The sequence below is a fragment of the Phoxinus phoxinus genome (genome assembly GCF_949152265.1).
Source record: "Phoxinus phoxinus genome assembly, chromosome: 17".
Classification (NCBI taxonomy): domain Eukaryota; kingdom Metazoa; phylum Chordata; class Actinopteri; order Cypriniformes; family Leuciscidae; genus Phoxinus; species Phoxinus phoxinus.
In genome coordinates, this window is record NC_136892.1 from 9,906,290 (window position 1) to 9,934,074 (window position 27,785).

At 38.4% G+C, this 27,785-nt stretch overlaps 2 long non-coding RNA genes across 2 annotated transcripts in view; one reads left to right on the plus strand and one right to left on the minus strand.

Annotated features, from left to right (window-relative positions):
• Positions 1-10,051: 10,051 nt before the first annotated feature.
• LOC306984590 overlaps positions 10,052-27,785 on the minus strand; it is an 80,159-nt gene continuing 62,425 nt past the window's right edge. The window contains exons 4-5 of the long non-coding RNA XR_013794566.1: positions 11,191-11,339; positions 10,052-10,917 (exon numbers count right to left, since the gene is read on the minus strand). This is a non-coding gene — a long non-coding RNA (uncharacterized lncRNA). The remainder of the gene's footprint in view (positions 10,918-11,190; positions 11,340-27,785) is intronic.
• Positions 16,766-18,298, plus strand: LOC306984574. The gene is made up of 3 exons (XR_013794560.1): positions 16,766-16,903; positions 17,612-17,658; positions 18,164-18,298. It is a non-coding gene; the product is annotated as an uncharacterized lncRNA (long non-coding RNA).

A 27,785-nucleotide genomic window follows, 5' to 3' on the forward strand; every position in this document is an offset into this window, starting at 1 on the left:
AGTGCCGAAAACATACAGTGTTGGGGTAAGCAACTCAGTGGTTTCAAACAGATCCAATAAAGAAAGCGCAGCGCCTTTAGGTTCATACCTAGTCACTTGCAGATGTTGTGGGGAAAGTCACTCCATTCACAAATGTCAAACGTTTGCCAGTAAGTCTGTGGAGGACAAGAGAAAGTTCATATTTGACAATAACCTTTGCTTTGGCTGTCTTAGGAAAGGACACAATTCAAAGGATTGCAAGAGTAAAGCTACTTGTAGTATATGCAAGAAACATCATCCAACATCACTTCATGAAGACCGTCCGTTTTCTGCTGCACTTTCTCATGTTATGCAAACAGAAGAAAACACATCTTCCCTTTCCTGTTGCGTAGACAGTGGTAACGGTGGGAGCACATCAATGATAGTGCCTGTATGGATTTCTTCAATTGACAATCCTGAAAGAGAGGCCTTAGTTTATGCCCTACAAGATACCCAGAGTAGCAACACCTTTGTAGACCAAGAGTTATGTGAGAGGATGGGGGTAGTTTCAGAGCCTGTCAAGTTAAAGCTCACTACAATGATGGGAACGGATTCTGTCATTCAAAGTGAAAGAGTTAGTGGGCTCAGAGTTAGGGGGTTTTCCTCTCATGGCCTAATTCATTTGCCACCTTCCTATACCAGAGATTTCATTCCACTTGAACGTTCCCACATTCCTACCTCTGAAACTGCAAGAAGGTGGATACATCTGAATAACATAGCACAGGAAATACCAGAGCTGTTGGATTGTAAGGTTGGACTTCTGATCGGTTATGACTGCTCAAGAGCTTTAGCACCTCGACAAGTCATCACAGGAGGTGACAATGAGCCGTATGCCATCAGGACTGACCTGGGTTGGAGTATTGTTGGTAGCTCACCACAGGTTGTAAAGTCGACAGAAGTCACAGGTCTGTGTCATCGTGTATCTGTTAAGGAACTTCCAATACTTACTCCTGTTGCTGTCATCAGAGCCCTTGAATCAGACTTTAGAGATACAAGCCCAAAGGAAAAGAGCATATCGCAAGACGATATACAGTTCATGCAACTACTGAATGAAAAAATTCACCAGAATGCAGAGGGACACCTGGAGATGCCCCTCCCCTTCAAGACACGCCCACAATTACCAGAAAATAAGCGGCTGGCTCTTGTGCGGCTGAAACGTTTGAAAGGAAAATTTGAGAAAAACCCCAAATTCAAGAATGACTATGTTAAGTTTATGGAAAGTGTCTTCAATGATGGTGATGCGGAGAGAGCTGAACATCAACCCAAGGCAGGAAACGTCTGGTATATTCCTCACCAAGGGGTATACCACCCTAGAAAGCCAGAGAAGATTAGAGTTGTGTTCGACTGCTCTGCCAAATATGATGGCACCGCTTTAAATGATCACTTGCTAACTGGACCTGATCTCACTAATGGGCTTACAGGGGTACTCTGCAGGTTTCGCAAACATCCAGTCACAGTTATTTGTGATGTGGAAAGGATGTTCCACAGATTCCATGTGAGCCAGGAAGATAGAGATTACTTGCGGTTCCTGTGGTGGGAAAACGGTGATACAAAGTTAGAGCCAAAGGAGTATCGCATGAAAGTCCATCTTTTCGGGGCAGCATCCTCACCTGGCTGCGCGAATTATGGAATGAAGTACCTTGCATTTCAAAATGAAAGAGAGTATCCTGCAGCAGCCAGCTTCATCAAAAAGAATTTCTATGTTGATGATGGGCTCATTAGTGTAGAAAATGTGGATGCAGCTATCAAACTAATCAAAGAAGCCCGAAATGTGTGTGCAAAAGGGAAATTGCGTCTACACAAGTTCATGTCCAACAACAGAACGGTTTTAGAGTCAATTCCTGTCAGCGAAAGAGCCAGCGAAGTTCAGGATGTGGACCTTGGTTCTGATGAACTCCCAGTTCAGACCGTGCTCGGAGTGAAATGCAGTGTAAATAGTGACACCTTTTCCTTTAAAGTGTCCCTGGATGAGAAACCAGCAACACGGCGAGGAATCCTCTCCACTGTGGCATCTGTGTTTGATCCGCTAGGCTTCCTGGCTCCCTTCCTTCTGTAACATTATGTTAATGATTCTTTAATAGCATTACTTAGTTCCCTTTAACAGGTATCTTAGAGGATTCAAAAAAAGAGGGAAAGACTGGTGTACAAAAATAGTATTTCAGTTTATTATCACCACTAATGTGGTTAAAATATTGAAGGTCGACAAATAATACTGTCCAGAGGCACACAAATGGCCAACAGCAAGGCCTCGCTATCACACAGAAACACAGTGCATTAAATACCTCAATCTCACTTAGCACAGCACCCCCAATAGGAAAACTCTGTACACAGCAAGCTCAAAAACACGTGTGAAACCACACCACATCTAAGTTAGAGACTGGCTTAGGGCAAGTGCTGCACAATGTTACAGTAATGCTCGTCAGACCCTTCAAAGAAAAAGGCAAAAAGAAAAGAACAAAACAAATAAACAAAATACACAATAAACCTTGGAGGTACAGTATAATTGATACGATTACAATAGGGGGGGAAAAGCGGCAATTACACCCAGAAGCACTCCGTTTCTGTAACACAACACAAACATACCATAAGCAAGCAAACATAGCATCAAATCAACTGTACAAGTTTCTTTCTATTAAATCAACTGTACAAGTTTCTTTCTATTTATGTTGTCCTTCCCTGAGTTACAACATAGTATTTCACACGGAATAATATCACACCAAATAAATATCTAAAATCTATTTTTACCCACGGCAATAATTCAACACGTTTAAGCAGGGAAACCACAAACCAATCGCACAGTATATCCCACACTTATGAGTTAAATCATTATATAATTACATTAATGAATTACCTTGCACTAAGGATGCCCGCTCTTAGTTGTATTAACTACTAGTGCTCTGCTCGGCTACTAATCTTCCCGTTTGAGACCAAGGGGGCTGAGAATGAGGAGGATAGCTCCGTTAAAGTGCATCTTCAAATAACGAGCTTTCTAAATTTCATGCAACAGTCAACAACAGATGCTTACCGTCCCCGTTTACCGCTACAACAGCAATACGTCGCCAGTGTGACGAAAAAGCTCTCGTTGCTCCAGCTCACAGCTGAGAACAAGGAGAGAGACGTTTTAACGTGACTTAACTACATCGGTAGGCATCATGCTTTGTATATAAAATAAAACGCTTACCGTCCCTGCTTTCAGCTGCGAACAAAGGCGATGCGCCGACCAGTGTGAATTAATTACTCCCGTCCAACTTTTAACAAGTTGTGCTTGACGCAGAAGAATGAGAGTTCTGATTTCCAATGTGACAAACGTTTACCAGCTCGCACTTGACGCACGCTAACCAGGCCAACTAAAAACAATCCCTCAACTCTGCACGCAGCTTTTAACCACTTCCTAGATCCAACCACGCCCTATAGGACCCGAGTGGGAAACTAAGCAAAGGAGGTTAGCCTGCATAGGTGTCTAGATCCTAACAAAACCACTTCATCTGGTCACACTTCTATTAGGTAAAAGGGTACTGCAGGAGATGTGCCAAAAGGGCATTGGATGGGATGAACCCATCAAGAGCCCTGAAGAGTTAATGAGTTAATGCCACAATGGACAAGCTGGCTGAACGAACTGAAAAACCTGCAAAATCTCCAGATTATGAGATGTTTTGTTCCTGAACACCTAGGGAATGTTCAGAGGATTGAACTCCATCACTTTTCAGATGCGAGTAATTACGGCTATGGTCAGTGCTCATATATCCGAGTATTGAGTGAAGACAAAGTGCACTGCTCCTTTGTTATTGGCAAGGCAAGAGTTGCACCCACAAAGGTTGTGACCATACCAAGGCTTGAGTTGACAGCTGCAGTGATCTCTTCAGCAGTAAGGAGGAGCTGGAGCTCAAAATTGACCAAGAATATTTCTGGACAGACTCAAATGTAGTCTTAGGCTACATTAACAATGAAGCCCGCAGGTTTCACGTTTTTGTGGCAAATCGAGTTCAAAGAATTTGTGAAACAACTGACTCTGCGCAATGGCATTATATAAAATCGGATCAAAATCCAGCGGATCATGCCTCCAGGGGCCTCAAGGTGTCAGATCTGATTCACTCAAACTGGCTAACGGGACCCAAGTTTCTTTGGGAAAAGGATATTATTACACCAAAGACAATTCCAGAGCTGCTTGTTGGTGATCCTGAAATCAGAACGACACAAGTACTACAAACAAAGGTAGTAGAAGATGAGAACTTTTTGGAGAGGTTTAAGCGGTTTTCAAAATGGCAAACAGCATTGAAAGTTGTCGCTCAAATCCAGAAATTAGCAAGATACAAAATCGCTCAACCCATAAATGTTGAAGACATGAGAAAGGCCAGTATCGTACTTGTAAGATTGGCACAAAAGGATGCCTTCAAAGATGAGATGCAAAAACTGAGTCATGGCAAATTGTCACATTGTCATCCGTTGTTCCAACTTGACCCAGTACTGCATGATGGTGTTCTCAGGGTGGGAGGGCGATTGATGAAAGCTTCCTTACCTCTTGACTTGAAACACCCAGCAATCCTCCCGAGAGATAGTGTAGTCACACGTCTTATCTTGGATTACTGCCATGAAAAAACTCAGCACCAAGGCAGAGGACAGACCCTCAATGAGTTGAGAGCAAGTGGTTACTGGGTTGTTGGCGGCAGCAAAGTTGTGGCAAATCACATTAAGCAATGTGTTACGTGCAGACGAGCTCGCAGGTCAACAGAGATGCAAAAGATGGCGGATCTACCAGCTAGCCGTGTTGAGCCCTCTCCACCTTTCTCTTATTGTGGGATAGATTGTTTCGGACCATTTCTCATCAGGCAAGGTCGTAAAGAGCATAAGAGGTATGGTCTCATAATCACCTGTTTCTCCTCAAGAGCAATCCACATAGAGATGCTGGAAGATCTCACAACTGATGCCTTCATAAATGCCTTGCGGTGTTTTATAGCTATCCGTGGAGCTGTAAGAGAGATCAGATCGGATCAAGGGACAAATTTTGTTGGGGTGAAAAATGAGCTGACAAAAGCTTTGAAAGAATTGGACAAGGACAGATTGACTGCTTACCTATCCCAGAAGCAATGCGACTTCATAATGAACGTACCTGATGCCAGTCACATGGGAGGGGTTTGGGAAAGGCAGATCAGAACAGTTAGGAGCGTTCTAAGCTGGGTTCTTTCGCAGAGCTCGGGGAGATTGGATGATGCTTCCTTGAGAACTTTCTTCTATGAAGCCATGTCGATCATTAATAGCCGCCCACTCACCACAGATACAATTAATGATCCCAAGGGGCTAGAGCCACTCACTCCAAACCATTTACTCACCATGAAATCCTCCATTCCTCTGCCTCCACCAGGGAAATTTGTTCAAGAAGACCTGTACGGAAGAAAAAGGTGGCGGAGAGTACAATATCTGACAGAGCAATTTTGGAGTAGATGGAGGAAGGAATATCTGACAAACATCACTCTCAGACAACGGTGGCATACTCCAAGACGCAATGTGAAGATTGGGGATATCGTCATCGTCAAGGAGGAAGGGGTTCCGCGCAATGAATGGAGACTTGGAAGAGTGCTTGACGTTTGTGAAGATGAAGATGGCCTGGTGCGAAAAACCACAATACAAATAGGAAATAGAAAGTTAGGGAAAGAGGGTCAGCGACTTACTAATCCATCCATTCTTGAGCGTCCTATTCACAAATTAGTGGTACTTGTAGAAAACAATTAAACCCTATGCAATGGAACTAATCTATTTACTCTTACACAAGTTGAGAGTTTAAAGTACCAAGAGTTTAAATATTAGACTTGATGTCAAGAGTCAGAGAACATTCTATTTGGTTCTGAAATTACTGAATTTATTCTAACTTTTGCATAAGTTCATCATAAATTATAGTAATTTGGTGGGAGTGTAACTGTCAAAGGACAAGTTTTTTGTTGATATGTGTATTTATGTTTTTTGTTATGAATGAATGAATGTCAATTTGAGTTTTGAATTTAAAAACAATTGTGATCATTCAGAAGCTGATATTTATAATGTATGTCCTTTGTTTAAAGTTAGGGGTTCTTTAATATTTACGTAGAGAACGTAATGTGTCACATGACATGGTTCAGTTTGGAGCGGGTCTGCGTCATTCTTGGGTCAGAACAAATATGATTGCAGAGAAACGACATGTAGTCGGGAAAATAATTGCTTAATCTGCATGGTTTGAGAGGCGCACACGGTAATTTACCTTTATATTTGTTTCATAATGTTTATAATGTTGTTTATATTACTTTACGTGCACGATGTGATGTGCTATTCATGATGTTGATTGGATTTGTCGTATTTCTGTTGCCACATTCATTTGCATATCATCGGACATTGTCACGAGAGAGTTGTAAAGGACTGAGAAATGCATATTTTGAATATATGTTTCCATTTCTTGTAGTTTTCACGGTGTCGACGGTGTCTACAGAAAAGAGAGAGAGATAAAAAATAAACAACAAAAGACATCTGTATGAAGCGTGGCCTTTATTCGTCAAACCAGTGCAGCTATAATGTATATATATAATTGTATTTTAACAATTGCTATAAACAAACATCTAAACCTTTCCATTATATTTGTTACATTTCAATTAACATATTTTTTTTCCATGAATTAAACCATTTTCATCTAATCCTGACCCACACACACGTTCAGTTCCTCCCTGTGCTGACTGTCCAGACATGCACACTTATATTGATGCTTTTATGCCATAAGCTCCATCAGTGACAGATGTAGATTAACTAGACACAGACGCACAGTAAAAAAAAAAAAAAACACACACTGATAATGTCCCGTTCTCACAGCGCAGCCCTTCATCGGCCTCTCCTCGGGGTGGATGCGCAGTGAAGATGGAGCTTATAAATACAATCAATTTCTAAGACAACACACACACACACACACACACACACACACACACACACATAAGTAACAAAATACTAGTCTGACATCATTCCATTACAATTCTTGTACAATATAGTTGTTATTAAATTATTTTCTGTATTCTATAATTGCAGAGATTTTCAGCAGTTTCTCTTTGTTTCACAGTAACAGTAACACAGCAGGGAAATAGCTGTGCTGTAAATCAGTCAGAGCCTCCAAGACATTGCTGTAGACAAAAAAGATGTGTGAACATTCCTAATAGTTTATAAATCACTGCCAAATGTGATTATAAAGAATATGCTTTTGCAAAAATGAATTATGTGGTGTGTGTGTGAAGTTTTGTTAAAACTATTTAAATATTACACAGGAAAGAAAAAAACGGTACTGTGAATACTCAGAACATTCTCTTGAGTAATAAGAAATGATGATGTTTGAAAACACTATAATTTTCATATAATAATATAATGTAATAATTTAATATTAATATAGTTTTATAGTTATAGTGTTGACTATACTTTAATATACTATATGATATATTTAATTTAGTTATTTTATCATAATTTAATATTCATGATTTTAAGTTACTAACATTCATGTCAACTTTTCAATGTCTGATATGAAGTAAAAATTTACTTTATAAAATAAATGTAAAAAATTCTTAAAAATGTATTGAAATGGATAGTTTTTTTTTTTTTTTTTTACTGCTTAAGTTTAGTAAATATCTAGAGGTAAATATGTAAATATTATATATTGCACATAAAAGTTATACATTTTTACTTTCAACATACAAACTGTGTGATTAGTTTCCACGGTTGCATAACCTCATTTGTAAAAACTACAAAATCTGAACTCCGTGTCCATGATTGCTACACCCTTGGGTTGTGCCCATCTACAATAATTCTGCTTCCATTCAGCGAAACAATATAAAGTATTATAACAAGTAAAAATTAGAGCCACACCTTTTCAAAACAACCATTTTAAAAACAGTTTCATTGTGCAGATTAATGAAAGTTGATAACGCCCAATACTATAAAAAAGATTTCTATATGAAAAAGGACGGAACTTGATAGTGACAAAGACCTATAACAAATATTTCCAAGTCAAAATACTACATATTCTACACTATCCCAATTCTACATAGCATTTAATTTGGCAACTGGCAAGAGTTATTATTAAATAGCCTATGTTATTTATCAAAGTTGTGTTTTACAGTTTTTCTCATTGTTTACACACAAATACTGGTACTTGAGACACAACATGTAACTCATGCACCAACCCCCTGAACCAATTCTGCTAAACTACAAGAACAATTCCTGCTTTACACTCAAATTGCAGTTCTATCAGAAAGACTCGGGAGAATAAATGCTGTGACAATTAACATTTATTAAGAGCTCAGCAAGCAATCAAGTTCTTTGGCGTAGGCCCCGTCCGAAGCTTGCACTCCTAGGGTTCGGACTCTGCGTATCCTGCCTGAAGACGAAGGCAGGGGCGCAGCCGACCCCCTGCAAAGAAAGGGAAGGAGCCATCTGGTGGTGGTGGGGTGGATGGAGGAGAAAGACATCTTGGTGTTATGTGGAGGATGGAGGGAAGGACCCGTCTTGGAGGTGGTGGGGAGGGTGGAGGCGACACCATCTGAGAACTCAGACGTGTGTAAGTACCAACCTTTTATACCAAAAGTATTAGGATATGATTGGATGAGAAGGTAATAAGTTACGTAACAATTGAGTCTTCCCGGCAGAACTTGCGCTAGAGCTTCATTTCTAAAACACACTTTTTTCAAAACACTACACACGATTCTCTGCATTTGGCACAATTTTCATTCAGAAAATGTATTGTTTTCACAAGGAACACACTGCCATTCAAATATGCACACTGACTCATCACATGGACAAACAGAGCTTTAGCATAAAAGGGCAACAGGTGAGCTCTTCAATGGAGCAATTGATGCCAACATTGGATTAAAAAAAATGTTTTTACTGTAACTGTATACAGTAAATTCTTCTGTTGCTTTGTATGTAGACCACTGTATGTACAACTTTGTGTTGGGATGTACACTGTGTTGTTTTTGTGAGGGAAATAAAATATATTTGTTACCGTGTATTTGTGTGTTTTGAGTATAGAAACAATATTCTCAAATATTTTACAACACACTTATGTATGTACTGTCTGTAGTAAGCGTAACACTGAACAAAAAAAGGCCTAAGTCATTATGATGAATGGAGAAGAAGTGTTTTCCATTCATCACAGTGTTGCATTCAGCACATCAGTGTTCAACTGGTTCTTATAAATGTCTATTCATATGATGGTTTGTGTGTGTCATTTAAAAACAAAATACAATTTTGAGAATAAATAACATTGTTTTGAATGTAAAGTTTAATTTTGCAGGAGAATTGAGGGGTTTTGCCCATTGTGTGTGTTTTTTTTATTTATTTGTGTGTAGAGTTCTGAGAATATGAGGCATGCTTTCAGAAAATGTGTGTAAACAATCGAGAAAAACTGTAATGTACAATTATAATGTAGTTTATAACAACCTCAATCCCAAGAATCTCAAGAAGTCAGCAAAGTTAAGACAATAATGAAACACTTGAATAAGATAATGAGCATCACTGTCAATCAAAGTAAACATGAGGATATAAATATGGCCATCTAGAATTGCCTTAATGTATTATTTAGTGTGTCCGAATGTTGTTTTAGAATTTTGCAAGTAAGGAATTCCAAACATAAAACAAACACAACAGAACTACTGTATATAAACGCTATTCACATGAGCATGTTTAAACTGGAGGATTTCTACTTTCATTCATTTGATACGCTATACTCCACATAGGAAGAACAGACATGCCAACTAGATTCTGACCTGATGCAGACATAGCTTAAGCGGACTGATAGCATCTTGTTCTGGAGCGAGGTTTACGTAAGTAAGGTCACGTGAAAATAAGCGGGGCAGCCAGAAATCTGCCCCAATGGCTGTGAGAGCGCGCTACAGTTGCATTTTTTTTTTACCACAGATTTACACTGGAAATGTGTCGGGGCGCTGTAGAGCCAAGAGGGCTCCGAGACTGGCTGCCCCGCTTAGTTTTTATAAATACATGCCTGCCGAAAGGAGGCTGGCGTGCACCACTTATTCAGCTTTGTTCTTCGGAGCCGAAGCACCACATCTCTTATGAGAAGCGATTTTCCATTCACCTTAAAAGGAAACGACGCTGCTCACAAGCATATTCAGCGTGCACAGATAAGTGCATGGAGTTCCCCATGGCGCATTAGATGTCTTTCCGTCTGTGTCACAGTTATGACTTCGGAAGAGGAATACTCGCCTGGACTTCCACTCTCGGATGTGATGGCCCAGTCTGAGGCTGACGCCAATTTGGCAGCCATGCTTGGCCAGGTGGTCGCGAGCATCAGGCTTGTGTGGACTCTTCTGCCCTGCCCTGAAAGTTTATGGTTGGATGATTGGTTCCTGGTTTGGAGCACAATATATTTTCCCGGAAATGCATGGAAGTCATGGAAAGCACATTTTTCTGCCAAAACACTCTGGCTTTTCCACTGTCAATGGTGGGGCGGTGTGGGGATAATCTGTGGTTCCACAGGTGGAGCGTGTGATTGCAGTGCATTTGTCAAAATGACACCACCTGGAGTAATCGTCCGAGGCTCCCAATTCCTGGAGGAATCGTCCTGGGCCATCCTGCAAGTCTACCAGGCCAAAGCAATGAAACATCTGCACAAGGGCAGTTCCTATTCAGAGGCTGAGTGACGACTACGGCCTACACGTCACGTAGGTTACGGCACAGGCTCTGGGTCGAGCTATGTCCACATTCGTGGTCCAGGAGCGCCACCTGTTGCTTAACCTGGCGGTGATGCGGGATGCAGAGAAAGTGCGCTTTTCTCAACGCCTCCAACACCCAAGGTGGCCTTCGAAGTGCTCCTGAGAGGGGCGACCCAGGCCAGTGACCTTCTTGCCAGCCCCAGGACTGGGAATGGGCCTTACTCCCGATACACTGTAAAAAATTATTTTCATGATTTGTTATCACAACTTTTTATCTTTTGTCAAATCAACTTCGATAACTAATGTGTGAAGATAGCATACAATTTTGAGTTTCTGTTTTTTAAACCATTCTTCTTCATTGTATTAACTAAAAAATTTTATAACAACGAACTCAAAATTTTAAAGCAACAAGGTAACTTGCTTTTTTAATTTAAACCAAATTTTTTTTTTACAGTGTAGAGGGATGGGAGGAGAATTTTCTTTTCCATTTATTTTTTTTGGTCACCTTTCATGGTCACCAAAAGAGCAGCTTCCTCTTTCCCTGGGTCCAACTCATACACTTGATGCTTGTAGTCCTCGTCATCACGACAGCCAGACATAGAACCTTCGAGGGGACAAGAGCACTTTGCCTCGTCTCGTTCTGGTGCAACAGGTCTGCGCAGAAAGACATGTAAGTGTAACAGGCTACAAGGAAGCACATCTTCTTCAACCGTCATCTACCCCCTCAACTGCGGGCCTCCGGAGCAAGGTAGGTGTTCTGGTTAGAGGTCTACACAGAGCACCCGAGACCCGAGGACCCAGGACCCGACCCAGGACCCGTCTATATTTAATCAGGAAATGGAGGTTACAACAGTAACCGAGACATTTTTGAAAGTTTTGTTGTTGTTGTTGTTGTTTTATTATATTTAAAAGTTTTTAATCAGAAATATATATTTTTTCTTGATAGCAAAGGAAATGTATCAAACAGTTTGTTTTTCCAACTAGCCCAGAACTATAGAGAGAAAAGCTCATTTAAATGAATAAATTCTGCCTAATATTGAACTTCTGGCTGCATCCCAATTCACATATTACTAAATGGTATGGTTTACTAAAGTAGAGCACATACTTTTGCCATTATGGGCACATCATGTCTTACAATAGCGCTGTGCCACTCTATTCATATCCAGTCATTATATTTCATTATAAATATAAGATTTAACTGAAAAACTCAAAAGAAAATCCAAGATGTTGTTCTTCAAGCTTGATACTACCCTCTGCTGTACAGCTGAGAAAACATATTTTCACATTACCTTTTGTTGGTTTGTTATAAGCTGAATCAAAACATTGCAAGCTGAAACAAATCATCTATTTCATAATTTCAAAATCAACTGACACTCAACATGAAGATCTGTGCCAAAGCATTAAACACTAACTACAAGTCGTGCATGACTCAATCAGATAAAAAGTCAGAGTCATTATAAAACGTTGACAGACATTCACAGTCATCACAGGAAACCATTCACTTCCTCAATATCTTCGCTTCGCTTCAGCCAACACTTTATTGCTGAAATATCTAAAGTGGTTTTCCAGCCCATTTTTGTGTGATCTAAAAAGCTTAATAGTTTAATTTGTTTGTATATCAGCCCAAGGTTCAAAGCATACATCTCTCAGCAAGTTTTACACTTCATCATTATATTAATCTTTTATACTAAAACCCACAAAGCAAGAAGTAAGCAATATGCACTTAACTCTATCCTTTCTCAATATTGTTTTAATTTATACAGAACATGTATTCAGCAGTTTCTGCACTCTGTCCATAAGCGAGAGATCTTATTTCACAAATAAATAATAAATAAAATAAGAAAAACATTAATTTCAAATAGCAAAGGATAGTGATTTAGTAATGAAGAAACATAACTCACAGTTAAATAAAACTGTTATAAATTGTTAAGGAAGGAATCATATCCTGTAATGTAAATGACTGAAGGTAAGAACCGGGAAGTCTAAAGAAGGGACTTTGACCTGGCACTAAATCTATCATCCAGGCAAAGTGTAATGATGAATGGAAAGACAGACAGAAAGGTTGATAAGATAAACTGATCTCAAAAACATTAAGAAGCATGTACTAATTCGGATTTCATGCTGGGTGGAATTTTCTAAACAATGTGCTGCTGATGGACACTTGAGAGTATTGATTAGCTATTGTTTCAGTGTTAATCAGTTCATTTAGAAAAATCTGCTGTCTCTTAATATGCAATATTTTAGTGGGAAGCAATGCCATCGTTCAGTCAGAAGTGAGGATCAAGTTACTGTGTGTACATGATTTGGTTACTCTCACATTACCAGACTTTAGACTATTGGCATCAAGTCTGGTCAACATTTGCAGCTTATTCTTTCCAATCGCTTTCTACTAATACAGGATATTTGTTTGTTTGTTTCTTTAGATATACTTGTACATTATAATATATTTTATTAGACATTTAAGATATGATTGTAGAATTGCCTGGACAATGATATGAACGAAAGCATGATTTCTGGCCTGTGATTTACACTGTATGTCTCACTTCAGTTGAACTTGCCATGAGCTTGCACCTGTACAATTACATTAAGCTGTTCTGTTTACATGGCCATCAATATGTTCTCTTGATAAATGTTTCTTTAAAAAAAAAAAAAACAGACCAATCGGCACGCCACTATTAAAAAGAATCCCTGAAACGTTCAGGAATTCATTTGGGCAAGTGAAAGAAGATGGGCTTTAAGAAAAATGGGAGTTTGAAAAGTACCTAAATGTATGCTCATGGGTCAGAGACTGTGTAAGAATGAAAGTTACTGTAGTTGGTCTGGTGGCATCTCGGCTTTCCAGACAGCAACATAGTGTCGGCCCAGATCCGTGACTCGAGTGGTGTTTTGCAAAGAGGAGAAGACTTTTTCCACAACAATATCATGTGCAATATAATGTGTGATTGTGTTCTGTTATCTAAGATCAACAAACATCAACAAATATTCCTTATACGTGCAAATGTATCAAGTTATTGTTATTCTGACATGTGAAACTACCATCAGTTTGTTTATGTTTTATGTGACATTTAAAGCTGCAGTCCGTCGTTTTTCCTCTTTGTCGCCATCTCTGTTAGAAATCTGCAATTGCAGTTATTCGCGGAATTATTAACTGTGCGTGGGTAGTAAATCGGCATGAAACAGCGCGGATGAACACAATGTATTGAGGCTGCCGCGTCGCTGTGGATACTGTAACGTTACTGTCATCAGCAATCTCAGAGTATACTTTTTGAAAGTGTCAACATTAGAATTTTCATCGGAAAATGTCATCTGAACAAGTAAGTAACATTCACTTTTGTTCTGACCAAATTCGGGGGGTGGGGGGAAGCATTGCAGTAGCTATATCATGCTGATTAAATCTAACGATTGCTTATATCACGTCAAAACGTGAAAAATATATATATTTTTAAGTCTTTGGGTTTTACAACTGGTGAATCTCCAGTTGTCACTGGTGATTGTCGCTTTAAACTTTCGGGATCCGCCATACCAAGTGCTAAGCTAAATCTCCACCATCATCCACACACGCTATATAGCCGACTAGCCGGGGACTCATTCTCTATGTGTACAGAAGTGACGTAATGACGCAAAGACATGCTCGAAATTCCCGCGGAAATCCACCAGTACCACTGGAATTAAAATCATTATTACAAGCTTACCGTTTTGAATCGAGGTAAGGCAAGCAGATCGTTTTGAACACTGGCTGGTTACGTTTTTTTTCAAAAATGTCTTTTTTGATATTTTTAAACCCAAAAAAGTGCCGGACTGCAGCTTTAAGGTAGATAAATCTAATCAAATATAAATACACACATGAAAATTAGTGGAAAATGTCACCAGTAATTAAGGTTGGATTATTTAATAGACATAGCCTAGTGGTTTCACAGACAGATCTTAGATTAAACCAGGTTAAATTAGGACATTTATAGCTTTTATTACATTGCTAGAAGAAAACAAAAAAACATTATAAACCAGCTCAAACATGCATTTTAGTCTGAGACATAAGCCTTGTCTGAGAAACCGGCCAATAATGTGCTAAAATGTGATGAAAATGCACTATAAACCTATTTATCAATATAATCTTAGGCTTGTTGCGAGGCTTTACGTAAATTTCACACGCAGTGACAGATCTGACTTCAACTACGATTTAAATAGTTTAAACTTTAAGTCTCGAGTTCTGTTCTGTGATTAAATATCACAGTGACCAACGTTTGTAATAATTCTTAAAGGTACACTCTAAAAAAATGCTGGGTTGTTTTAGCGAAATTTTTGGTCAAATATGGACAAAAACTCAAACGTTGGATCAAAAATGCAATTTAAAAATGTAACCCAATGGCTGGGTTTGTCCATATTTGACCCAAAATTGGGTTAAAACAACCTAGCATTTTTTAGAGTCTAATTAACCATTTCAAAATGTATGTCTGTTATAAAGAGAAATAATCACCCCCAAAAAATAACAAAAATACCCCCCCCCCATACACACACACACACACACACACACACACACACACACACACACACACACACACACACACACACACACACACACACACACACACTCGGGGACCAACATGCTTTGGATTCAGTATTCAGTGGTTGTCAGTGAAATGAGGGGGTAGGGAGAAGTGCTCCCTAAGGCTCAATGGATTAGACACATTCTCTCTGGAGGGGTCATTAGCCCACACTGATTATCTAAAGATCCAGTGACCTGCCTCCTCCCTCTCTGGACACCCTTCACCCCCATGGGGTTCAGGTAAAAAGAGCAGGGGGTCTGGACAGACGAGGAAGCCTGTCATCTGATATCACTGTCTGGATTTTGTGTTTACAGCTTAGACTGAGGAATAAATACAAGATGACGATGGTCCAATAAATAAGAATGATTATAATATAATAATATTAAGCAAAATAATGCCATACTAATTATAACATCAATCGAGCATGACAAAGATGAAAAATAACAACTCTACAATGTATTATTAGTGGTGCTTGCTAAGTCAAGGGAACCATTATTATTAGTCATACATTTGAAAAAAAATTAAAACAGAATAGCAACACCTTGGCAAGTCGCCACCACACTTAATGGATCCTTTTCACAGACTGTGATGATGTATTTCCACAATAATTACATTTGTAAATTTAGCAAAGTTATATAGCCTATATATATTGCGCCATATTTCCCTAGGATAAAATGACAAATGGTCGTCAACGCATTAACGCAAGTTTTTTCCTCTATTGGAAAATGTTTGGAATGCAACAGTGGAGTTTTTCTTTTGCAGTTTGAGCAAACGGGAACACAATAATTATATTACTCTAGAAGAGTAAATGACTCTAGAAGTTCACCATGTTGTCACTATAAAAAAATTGCTGCCTTAAATTGTTAAGTACAGTCAACTTGGATGTTTAAGTCATTTCACCTTAAATTACATTAAACTGATTTAAAATTAGTCGAATTTTGTATAACTTATAAAAAAGGTTGAAAATAGCTTTTTTTGATTAGTTAAAGCAATGTAAAAACATACGTTGTCATAACTTATTGATCATAAAAAAATTGCAGTGTAGTCTGAACTTGTGAAAAAGGTCCACGTGGCTGCAAGTTTTTCATAAACAAGCAGATCTGACAGCTTTATTAGACATTTTGGGAGTAAATTTGGGGAGTAAATGTACCAAATGCTGATTTGGTACATTTACTATTATTAGCAATGCTGAAAACAGTTGTGCTGTTTAATGTTTTTGTGGAAACCACACTGTAAAAAGTGCTACACCCACAAAGTTGGTTTTATATACTTTAAATAGTTGTAATCTAGTTAATTTTATTAGTTTTATAATAAAAAGTATCAAAATACTTCCTCTTGACTTAAAATATAGTAGTTTTTATATAACAATATATTTTAAATAAAACCAATGCAATTTATTTAGGTAGTGATTTGTATGTGGTTGTTGTGTACAATAAATGTTATAAAAGTGAGTTGACATACACAATTTATTTGAGCAGCTGTCGATGTGGCTGGTGCGTTCATAAAACGTAAATATTTTACATTTTGTATAAGTTGGCATCCCTTTTTCATTGGCGCGCACTTTGAAGAAGAAGAAGATGATTGGCGCGGACTTTCCCAGGCAGATGCACTATCTTCCTCGGCACCTCAACGGTTTGTTCGCTGCAGCGAATCTGTATTGGACTGTATAACACGGTAAGTTGAGCAAATTTAGCCGAATGACTGGTGATGTAAAGTCACGCGAAATCGCTTAACATTAACGTTACTCCATTAGGGAGCTGAGGTTATAGATTTGCAAATTGTACTGTAGCTAGCTATACTGCACACATGGCAAGCTAAGATGGCTGCACAGCCGATCGACAGACAACAGCGGTTGAGACCGTGTTAATATACAATTACATTTTATACATTTTAAATTAAATTTAAAAAAAGTGCTGTAGTCATGCCTAGTTATGTGTTTTAATGCACGTTTCTAGCAGCACCTGCTAACATCATCGCCACTGTAACAACATTTGTTTTTAAAAAAAGGCTGAGGTAATAATTATTTGCACAAATGCCCTAGATTGCACATAAAATTTTGGGATCATATGCGATCGAAACGGTCGCAATTTCGAGCCTTCAGGCAATAGTTGTGCGGGCAAATAAGGGAAAGTAAGATGGTGTTTTATGGACAGCCGGCAAAACAAGGTAACGTTAGCCGTGTGTCAGAGATTCTGTTAGTAACGTTATACTTTTGCATTAGTAAAGCAGATACACAGATTAAACTGTAGAGATGTATGCTTATTAGTCTGTCTGATTTTAGATAACGTTATTTGATCCACGTTTTTTTTAACGTTTCTTAAATAAGTTACATTTACCACTGATTTTCAATCTTATTCTAACAAACATTTTCCTGGTCTTTAGATACCCAAGCGCGTTTGTTACCTGGGGTCTTCAAGCTTCACATCCAGGTAAGAAAAACTTCAGAATTTATACAAATACAGCTATAACTATTCACAGGTAAGTAACACATAGGTAAAATTCTTTCGACGTTTTTATGTACCAACCACCAATAGAAGGCAGATATGATCACCTTTTCTGTCTCCTCCCCACAACAAACAGTAAAAATCACCAAATAGAGCAGTTTATTATCAGTCAGTCTTTCCCTGAGGCAGTTTGGTAAGCTGTCAGTTGCCACTAACATTTACTCAACTGTTTTTCTGTGACCATTTAAGATCCTGACATGTGATGACTAAAATCCTTAATCTAGTTAAATATATTGTTGGACTAAAAACTACCAGGCTTTAAAATGTGTATCATAAAAATTTAATTGGAGAAAAAGTCAATTAAATGTGGCTCAAAGTATATAACTGTTTTTTGTTGACATTTTAATACAAACAATTACATATTGCAAGAATGCTAGCTAAACAATGCCAGACTGAATGTAAAAATATGTTGTTTTGTCATCTTTTTAAGGCTACATCATCAAAATGGAGGCAGCTGTAAAATTTCGAGTCATCCTGGACAATAGAGAAAAGGAGAGAAGTGGTCCTGAGATGCCTGATTGAGTACATGGGGGAGAGACAGGAAGACCTTATCAGTGTCCACCACGTATGTATTGGGCTTAAAGCTACTTGTCTATTTGTCTGTCTGTCTGTCTCACTGAGCACAGGTATGTCTAAAAGACATCTTTTCAACATCTTTGTCACAAAAGTTGTATGTTGAAGAGACGTCCACTGAAGAGCAAGAATGAAAGTTATGACGTCTTTTTTTGACGTGTTCTGTCACCCGTACCATGGGTGCAGCAGCGTAATGATATGACGAAGCACTTGCCGTCAACAAACCAACGTGACGACCTGCTTGCACACGAGCGTGCCTTGTAGCATGGAGACATTTGTGAGAGACAATTTAGATTACATTTACTTTGGTGCTGATCCCGAACCGTAATTATTTGGAAACCTAATTTGCCGCCTAAAAACTACACAAACTTAGTCCTGGTCATGTTGGAAGTTACCGAGCTGGGGACTATTTTCAGGTGCTTCGTCATATCATTACGCCTGCACCCATGGTACGGCCGCACAGTTCCTTGATTCTTACGCCGGAATGAGAGTAGTTCCTAGCCATATAGGCTTGGAAAATCGCAACTTTTCATTTTCCGTCGATCTTAGTACACGGTTTAACTATAGAAGAGTCAAGTTTTAAATAGGAAAAATATTGAAACTCGTTGGTCATTTTGAAAGAAATGCTACTGGACTCATCAGAATCAATGATCTATGCTAAGCTATGCTAAAACTGGTACCGTCAGACCCGGAGTTCGGCTGAATGGATTCGAAAACGGTAAAACTCAACTGTTTAACTCTGGGGGAGTTGTAAAATTGGCCTATTTCCAAAAAAAGTGGAGTATCCCTTTAATAAACAGTAATGTGATGAGTAATGGGATAGGCAAGGACAATTGCATTGTTTTATTGTAATGCATCCTTTGAACCAGAATAAGACAACACTCATGCTACAGTAGATCATGATAGTTTAGTACCCACACTCTATGGCATTGTCATGGTAGACTTCACTCTGGTCACATGCTCTAGTCACAGTATCAGTCTAGTATCCACCACCTTTAGCAACAAAAGTACAATTTTAACTTTGTGTCTTCTACCTGTCTGCTATATTCATCTCATTACCTGTTTGTCTGACCAAACTATTGATTCTTTTTTTATCTCCTCCAATAGAATCGTGCTGAAACAGGTGCATGCTGAACTTGGCAGTTGCCCACTGCAAATTTACATGTGCCATCATCCCGACACGATTGGTATTATCATAGAAGGACAGCCCGTGGTCAGAGATGTCAAACCTGTCGAAAGCATGCTGCCTCCTGTTTGGACATACCTATGCTCTCGACCTCAAGTATCCCTCAAAATTGGTGTATACTTTTGAGATCAGAGGCTTTTTGTGGGATTGGACCCCATGCGATTTTTACCTTAAAGCATGTTCCTTTAAGACTCAATTGACAGGTACAAGTTGGTCAGGTAATATAATTTCCATGGTTATTTTTGTTCAAAATAAACAAAAAAATGTAATAATGTTTGACATTGCAGTTCCAGTGTGATACAATGTGATTTTATGGCTCACATTTAACTTTATCCAAACATTGCAGATTGAGCAGTTTTGATATTTCAATGCACTTATACAGTGTTTGTTTTATATTATAAAATGTGCGGGCACATTTATTTGCTGTTTTGTACTAAAAGTGACACTGGTTGACATTAAATAAATGTTATTGTCTTCAATCTATCTTCTCATCATCTTTTTCTTCTTCAATTGAATTTGTAATTGTTATTGACAAATTCTAAAGGGATTCAGTGCTTAGAATAGACATTTAGATTTATTTTCTGAGGTTATAGCCAGGACTCAATTAAAATGTTTATTCACATATGATTAGGTTAATTTGACTAAAAAAATAAAGTTCATAAAACCTAATTAAAATGAGTAGAGGTTACTTGTAGCAACCCATAAATACATTACCTGTACCAAGAAAAGTAGGTTTATCTAACTGAGTAATACTAGTACTATTAGTTAACTCAACTTGATTTTATTGCATTCATATTAAGTAATGTTACTGTGTTCAATATACTTAAAAAAGGCTGCAAGTTGACTCAACCTAAAACATCCAATGCAGCCACTTGCCTCATTTTTTATAAGTTAGATCTAGGTATTACTTTTTACAGTGCAGGACATTTTCTTTTTCAAGTTCAAAAGAACTTGCATTTATTTGAAAAACAAATGTTTTGTAGCCTAACATTAAATGTCTTCCCTGTCCTTTTTTAAATCAATTTTTAATGCATCCTTGCTGAATAAAACTATTAATTTTCAAATCAATGAATCAATCAATAAATGAATGAAGCAATCGGTCGGTCAATCTTACTGACCCCAAACTTTCACGGTAGTGTAGATTCAAACGTCTTTTGTTGCATTACCAGAATAATGTCTCCAGGTGGCAGTAGATGACCAGAATTCAGTGACTGGACCGAAAGCAGAAAGTTGCTTCTTGTTTGTCAAAGACGCACTTGGCAAACAGCCATTTTTATATTAGTGACATTAAATGTGTGCTAATTAGCACCTGATGTTCTCTTCATTAAGATCACTCAAGCAGTCCCACTGAGATACTCTGCATCACATTACAGATTGTCAACATTATGCTGAGCTGCTTAATGAAGAGCAACCCCCCCCCCCCCCCAACTCCCACCACACACATACACAACACACACATGCGTGTATAAACATAAACAAACACATAATACGTCACATTGCTGCTTGCCTTGTTGCTTGATATCTTGAGGTGAGGGAGTCCTAATTAATTAGTGTTGTGTGAATATACATTTTAACTGTGTGTGCTTTATAAAAAATGGCCCAAAATTCAGATAAGAACTAGCTCATTTACCTCCCTTCACATGTGTCAAACATATGTATGATTTAAAAAAAAAGAAACTTTGTATCATACATTTAAAAACACAAATGTGAGCATGCACGGTAATTCCCTCCACGCATGGCACAGTCAGTGAGGGTTCATAAGGGCTGGAAGTCCAGAGTCTTTCCTGCTCTAATCGCTCCGGCACCATTAGCACAGATCCATTAGAGCACTCGTTCGTTCTCCATCTTCCTCCACCCCTCTCTTTAGAGCACCTCTGAGACACTCACTGCAGATCACAGCATACAAACAGGTGCTCGGGTGGCTTTCTTTTTGTTGCACGTGCCATTTGTCTGTCCAAAAATTCAGTTTTTCTAATTTCATAAAAAATTTATACTACACAAGTTACTATGCAACTTCTATATCAGCATATAATTCTGAGTAAAAAGTATTTATAAAAATTAAATAAAAAAAATAACATGCATTATAATAATATCTGTAACTGTATTCAATATGTGCTGTATTTGAAATCACCCCCTATGCCCTCATTCGCTATTCCCATTACTCCACTAATATCCACTTGAAGGAGTGAATGAAATTGAGTGAGTGAATTCAGACACTGAGTGCGCCGGAAGGACTGCCGCTTTTGCATAGTTTGAGCTTGCTGTTTAATAATCATTTGAAACGTAGCAAACTGGCAGCTCCTGTAGTAATAAAAGGATTTATCTTAATCTCTGCCATGGAAACTGTCATGTATTAACATTAATCAAACAATTTAATAAGCAATTAAAAAGCAATTTATACCTGTATGTATTAGACCAGCGGTTTGTAAAATTAATTAATGGATGGAGGGGTGTAACGATACCATCATGTCACGATTCGATACATATACGATACATATTCGATACATATACACAATACGATATTATTGCGATACTTCAATCAAGACATGATAAAAGATGAACAAAAATGTTACCCTTGATTAAAATTATAAATTTGATATTACATTGGGGTGTAAATGAACAGGCTTGTACTTGGTGCTGGAAAGCCAATACTGGGTTTCCAGTATACTGACCGGTACAGGACAATACTGACACCAGAATAAGAATATTCATGATTCTGAAGCTAAAAATACAGAATTATTTTAGACGAATATGCGTGCGCTCTGTCACTGACTAGATATATTTAAAATAATGTAGGCCCATTTTTACTGGTAACATTAGATATTTGTCATTATCAGGACCTACAAATATTCCCCCATAGCATTATTATACATTATATTCAACATTAGATATAGCAGTTTAATGTAGTAGTGACACTAAAACTTTTGGGTGACCTATCCACGCTACATATTGTTGAATTTTTGTATTGCGATATATTGTTACAGCCCTAATGGATGATTCAGCTGCAGGCGCCATCTTCTGGTCAGACGCTTACATCCGAATGAACGAGACGGAAGAAAGTTAGAGAGGGAAGGACACAAACAAATTGGATGTAGTGTTTAATAGAGTTGTAGACCAGAAACGACAAGCAAAAGTCTATTCTTTTGGAAAACCTTTATCGAGAAGTTCTCCCTTTCATGATAGACATCATAGCTGTGTCGGATCTAAACGGCAACATTGGCTCATCCCAAAGCGTTGAATTGAGTTTGAAAACTTCCCATCCTCTGATCTAACGCTTCAAAACAACAGCTTGTCTTATATATGGCCGCAGACGCAGATGGAGATGGAGCGGCTCTTTGTTCCAGCACAGCGGGTATCTGATGTTACATAAGTCCGACTCAACACCTGTGCCGGCATCCCGAGAAGAAGGGCCTGCTACGGCACAAAGCCGAGGAAACATATTTATTTCATTGCAAGATCAAGCCTTGTCCCTGTAGTAAAATTCCCATACAGTGTCAGCTTCTGAAGATACATTTTTCATAGGGCACCATGTGCCTTTCTGTCACTCACAGCTGCAGGGCATTGGAACCACAGGATTATATGAGGGGAGGGCAGAGGGAGGACGAAAAAAGGAAAGATTAAATATTTAAGTCTCACTCTTCCACAACACCAGGAGCCACTTGTTCGGCAGTCTCAAAAGAAAGGGGCCGAAGCCCCAAGATCAAGGGGTGGGTGCCGGGGTCACTGCCTTGTGGACTTTGGAGGCAGAAAATCACATGGCCTGTCCGTCAATCCAGGCCTAATGATCTCCTGCGATGTCATTATTCTCTGCGGTTCGGGACCGGGATATCGAAAGGCCTTATTGGGAAGGAGCGGATCAACATGTTGCTGTAGTGAATTTGTCAGGCTGATGCTGGTGAATTGAAAATGGAGGCCAATGTAGCTTGTCACATCACACACAACAGCCTGTCAAAATAGTGAGCTGACTCACTGAGCATCATCAAAAATGAATTGCAGCGTGAGCTTGACATGCTGCCACACAAACGCATGGATCTTCACACACTCCGATAACACTATAGGGCTCAAACTGTGGCCTGTTGTGCATAGCAACACTGACTTCTAAAATCTAGACTATTCCTCGCTATTTCTACAAGGAATATTCTGGGTTCAGTCAAAGTTAAGCTCAACCGACAGTGGCATTTTGTTGAGTACAGCCGAAAATAATTGGACAAACTTTACAAATAATCAAAGCACTTTCAAACAAGGCACTTACTGCACAAAAAAAGTTAAATGGAGCCAATTTTTTTGGATGGTTTAAATACAAAAATGCGAAACTTATAATTTTATAAAAGCACTCATATTAATTTATCTCTGTTAAACTATTATTTGAGCTGTAAAGTTATTATTGATATTTTTACAGTTGTTTTAGGGTTTTAGATCTGCTATGCTGCTTTTGTTACTGCTGCTGCAAAGTATGGAACTTGCCACTGCTAATACACATGAATTGCCAACGCTAGCTCATGACCAATTCTGAGTGAGTACGAGGCTTTTTCGTACGAATTTGTACGACCTCACTCGTACGATTTGTCTAAATCCCAGTGATGGGTAGGTTTAGGGGGTCAGGGGTAGGTGGGAACCTCTTAAAGTATGTACGATTTAGCAAAAAATTTATGAATTCGTATGAGTGAGGTCGAATTAATTCGTACGAATTAGCCACCTCGTAAAATTTGCACGAATTGCCGTGAGATCGGGTTGGAAATGCTGCTATGAGCAAATAAGACATGCTGCAGCTGTACAAGATACACGAATCCCCCCGTATGCAGATCTATACAGGTGGAGCTGGGGAAGGTGGAGGGTTACTGAAAGCCGCACCGCACTGCGAACAGCAAACAATAGCCAAGAATTTGAATTTGAATTTAAGCAGCAAGCTCATTGGATACCAATACAGTGAGAAGCAATAGAGAATAATGTAATTGCAAGCTGGTTAAAGAATTTTCTAACATGCGCCATCTAGAGTTTCATGATAGAACTTTTACAAAAACAGTTATGCTGCTTGATACTGAAAACTGGTATTTGTTATCATATTATTTTAATTTGTTATCAAAATAGTAAACACACTATTAGCAACAAATGGCGTTACGCATCGGTACGGTTCGCTTTAGCTCGGTTGCTTTTCCACTGCAGTTAGTACCGCTTCAAAGTGGGTGGGACTGATCGTTAATAGTTGTAGGTCCGGTGATAGCCGTGTGCGGCTAAGAGCTGTACTACTTCCGCTCCTCGGCAACCAACGAGAGGAACGTCTGCACCTCGTCCACTGACCACGATTCAGCCATTTCTTGTTTGATTTTTTAAAACTTTTTTTGTCAAGTAAATACTCTAAAAACAGGTGCTACCGCGTTGGCTGTTGTCTGGCTATTTAAATCTAGCGGGTTTAGTGTCTCGTGTCGCAAATACAATGACGCTGAAGTGACGATTCTGTCTGACCAATCAGTGATCTGCAGTGTTTTCACGTCACATTATAGTATCGGTACGGTACGCTTGGAACCTCAACAGAGGTGGTACCATTTAAAGCGAGCCGAAGCGAGCCGTACCGTACCATGCAGTGGAAATGCGCCATAAGTGAGCCGTACCGAACCGAACCGTACCGTACCATGCAGTGGAAAAGCGCCAATAGTGTCGGCCCAGATCCGGGCCACAACTGGTACATGTGGATTCAAAACGTACCAGGTGTGGGCCGGATCTGAGCCGACACTATGTTGCTGTCTGGGAAGTGCAAATAGTTTGCTGCAAATTCCTGTTTACTGCACTTTTTTATTATTTGTTATTTACCTATAGTGGCTAATGAATCGGTAGTCTCGCGCATTCACAGAAAACAGCTTACTTCCGCGTTGCAGAATAATGTGGAGAGCACCACTTTTACTTAAAATACTTCAACCGAATATCCCGTAGGAATCGCCATTGAGACTTAAGATCAGCTAGTAAGTAATCAAAACACCCCTCTACACTTTTTTCACTGGAATTTTATTTTGCCCTAAGTCAGTGCACTGCTTTTCATATGGGCGAAAAGGGAATTAATGGATTATCTTTATGATACACATTCAACGAGCAGTTTCACTATTAATAACGGCTAAAATCGTTTTCTGCCTTACCAGAGAAGCTGCAAAAGCTGCTGATCCCTCCAGTCTGGAGAGATGTAAATGTAATTCATGTCAGAGAGAGTTTTTTTTTTTTTTTCTACTTGAGCGAGAGGCAGAAAACAGCAGCGAAAGGCTCCATTAATGGGACCCAGGCTAAGGGCCTTAAATATTGCATAGACAGCAGAGTGAATCATTTCCACCTCACTCTCTCGGCAGTGTGCCCCGCGATTAACACACACACAGGTCCACAGGTCTCAGGTCTCGTTAGAAGGCCAAACCTGACCTCTATAATACTTTTTTTTTTTCTAATAAAGATATTTATTACAAATCAGTTTGTCTCTTAAAGAAGTGATTGTTTTTGTCAATGTTAAGCCTTCGTCTATCACAGCAGTTTTTCCGACAAGTGGAAGACGAGAGTGGAATACAGTAATTAATATTAATTTTTTTATTTGTTATTGTTACTAATACTTCGATTAACACTAAATATGGAAATTTAATGAAATGAAGGCAAGACAGGCCAGGTAAATAAGGTAAACCAATTTACTAATATCACAGTACTTCCCCAATTCCCCAATTGTATCTATCTATCTATCTATCTATCTATCTATCTATCTATCTATCTATCTATCTATCTATCTATCTATCTATCTATCTATCTATCTATCTATCTATCTATCTATCTATCTATCTATCTAATATATCTATCTCTTCACTGTAAAAAGATTCTAACCTCCCCAACTCAAACATTTCTAGTGACTGGTCACATCTAAATTTTTCAATTGGCCCAAGTCGAATTCTGCCAATTTAATTTTATCAGTTTGCAGAATTTCACTTGGGCCAATTGAAAAATTTAGATGTGACCAGTCACTAGAGAATTTTGAGTTGGGGAGGTTAGAATATTTTACAGACATACCGGTATTTGAGTTAAAGGTTTTGCAGAGGGAATCTCATCACTTCATGATTCAGAAAATACTATCAACAGACAGAAACATTTTTTTAGGAATAAAATGTTGCATAAAATCAGACAAATTATATATTAACAAACTCCTCTGTAAAAAAAAAAAATACAAATATATGGAGATTTATGGCCCAGTAAAAGGAAAAAACTAATTTCGAGAAAATAGTCTTTGAATATATTCATTATTGTTTAAATCTACAGACGCAAAAAGATAAAATACAATATTGGGAACATTGGTTTCCACTAAATTAACATATTATTAAAAGCCTAACCGTCCAAAATTAAAAAATGTACCACTGCATGAAATAAATGTTTTTGCCTGTTGTGTCTTTCTTATATGTGTTCTAGCTAATGCTTCATTGGTTTTGTGCTGTATATCTTTCAAATATCACTTCTGGTAAGCCTAAATTAAATATAACATCCACCTAAGGTAAAATAAAGAAATAACTTGAATTTGTTGAAACTGTGTTTCAGTGCCCATCTTTTCATATGAAACCAGACATGAATTTTCAGGACATCAGAGATTTCAAATGATTAAATGTTGTTTTCCATCATTATGCCAGAACACACTGTTGACACCGATAATAGAGCGTTTGGGCGGAGGTGGAACGGTTACTGGCGAAAAGAAGGACAGGCATGAATAAAAGGTGTGTCAGATAACCACACAAAGCTGACAGACAGCAGCTCAGCATATGTTCCATTGGCCCCAAACTGTAGCGTTCACTGAAGTCATCAGCCTCCCACGATTTGCGTACTTTACCCCATTCTGTTCCCTTTGAACACACTCAGTAGGGCTCTCCATCAATCCCTCATTATTAAGCCACTAGTGTCGTTACCCAACCATCAGATGATCAATAAATGAACCGTGCCGACGGCTAGCGCTCATTCTCATTGTCTCTGTGGAAGAGAATAGGGTTTTAAATACAAATATTTTCTAGATGTTTGGAGCTGAAAATTAGCGTTTGGCAGAAATGATGTTAAAAAAGAATGCTTAATAAAATAAATAATTCTTGCACTTCCATTCCTATTTATTTAGCTCCCAAATAAATAAATATATATATATATATATATATATATATATATATATATATATATATATATATATATATATATATATATATATATATATATATATATATTTTTTTTTTTTTTTGCTCAGTTAAGTTGCACCTTCCACAGATGATTTACTTGGAATTGAAAATTCAAACATCAGATATGC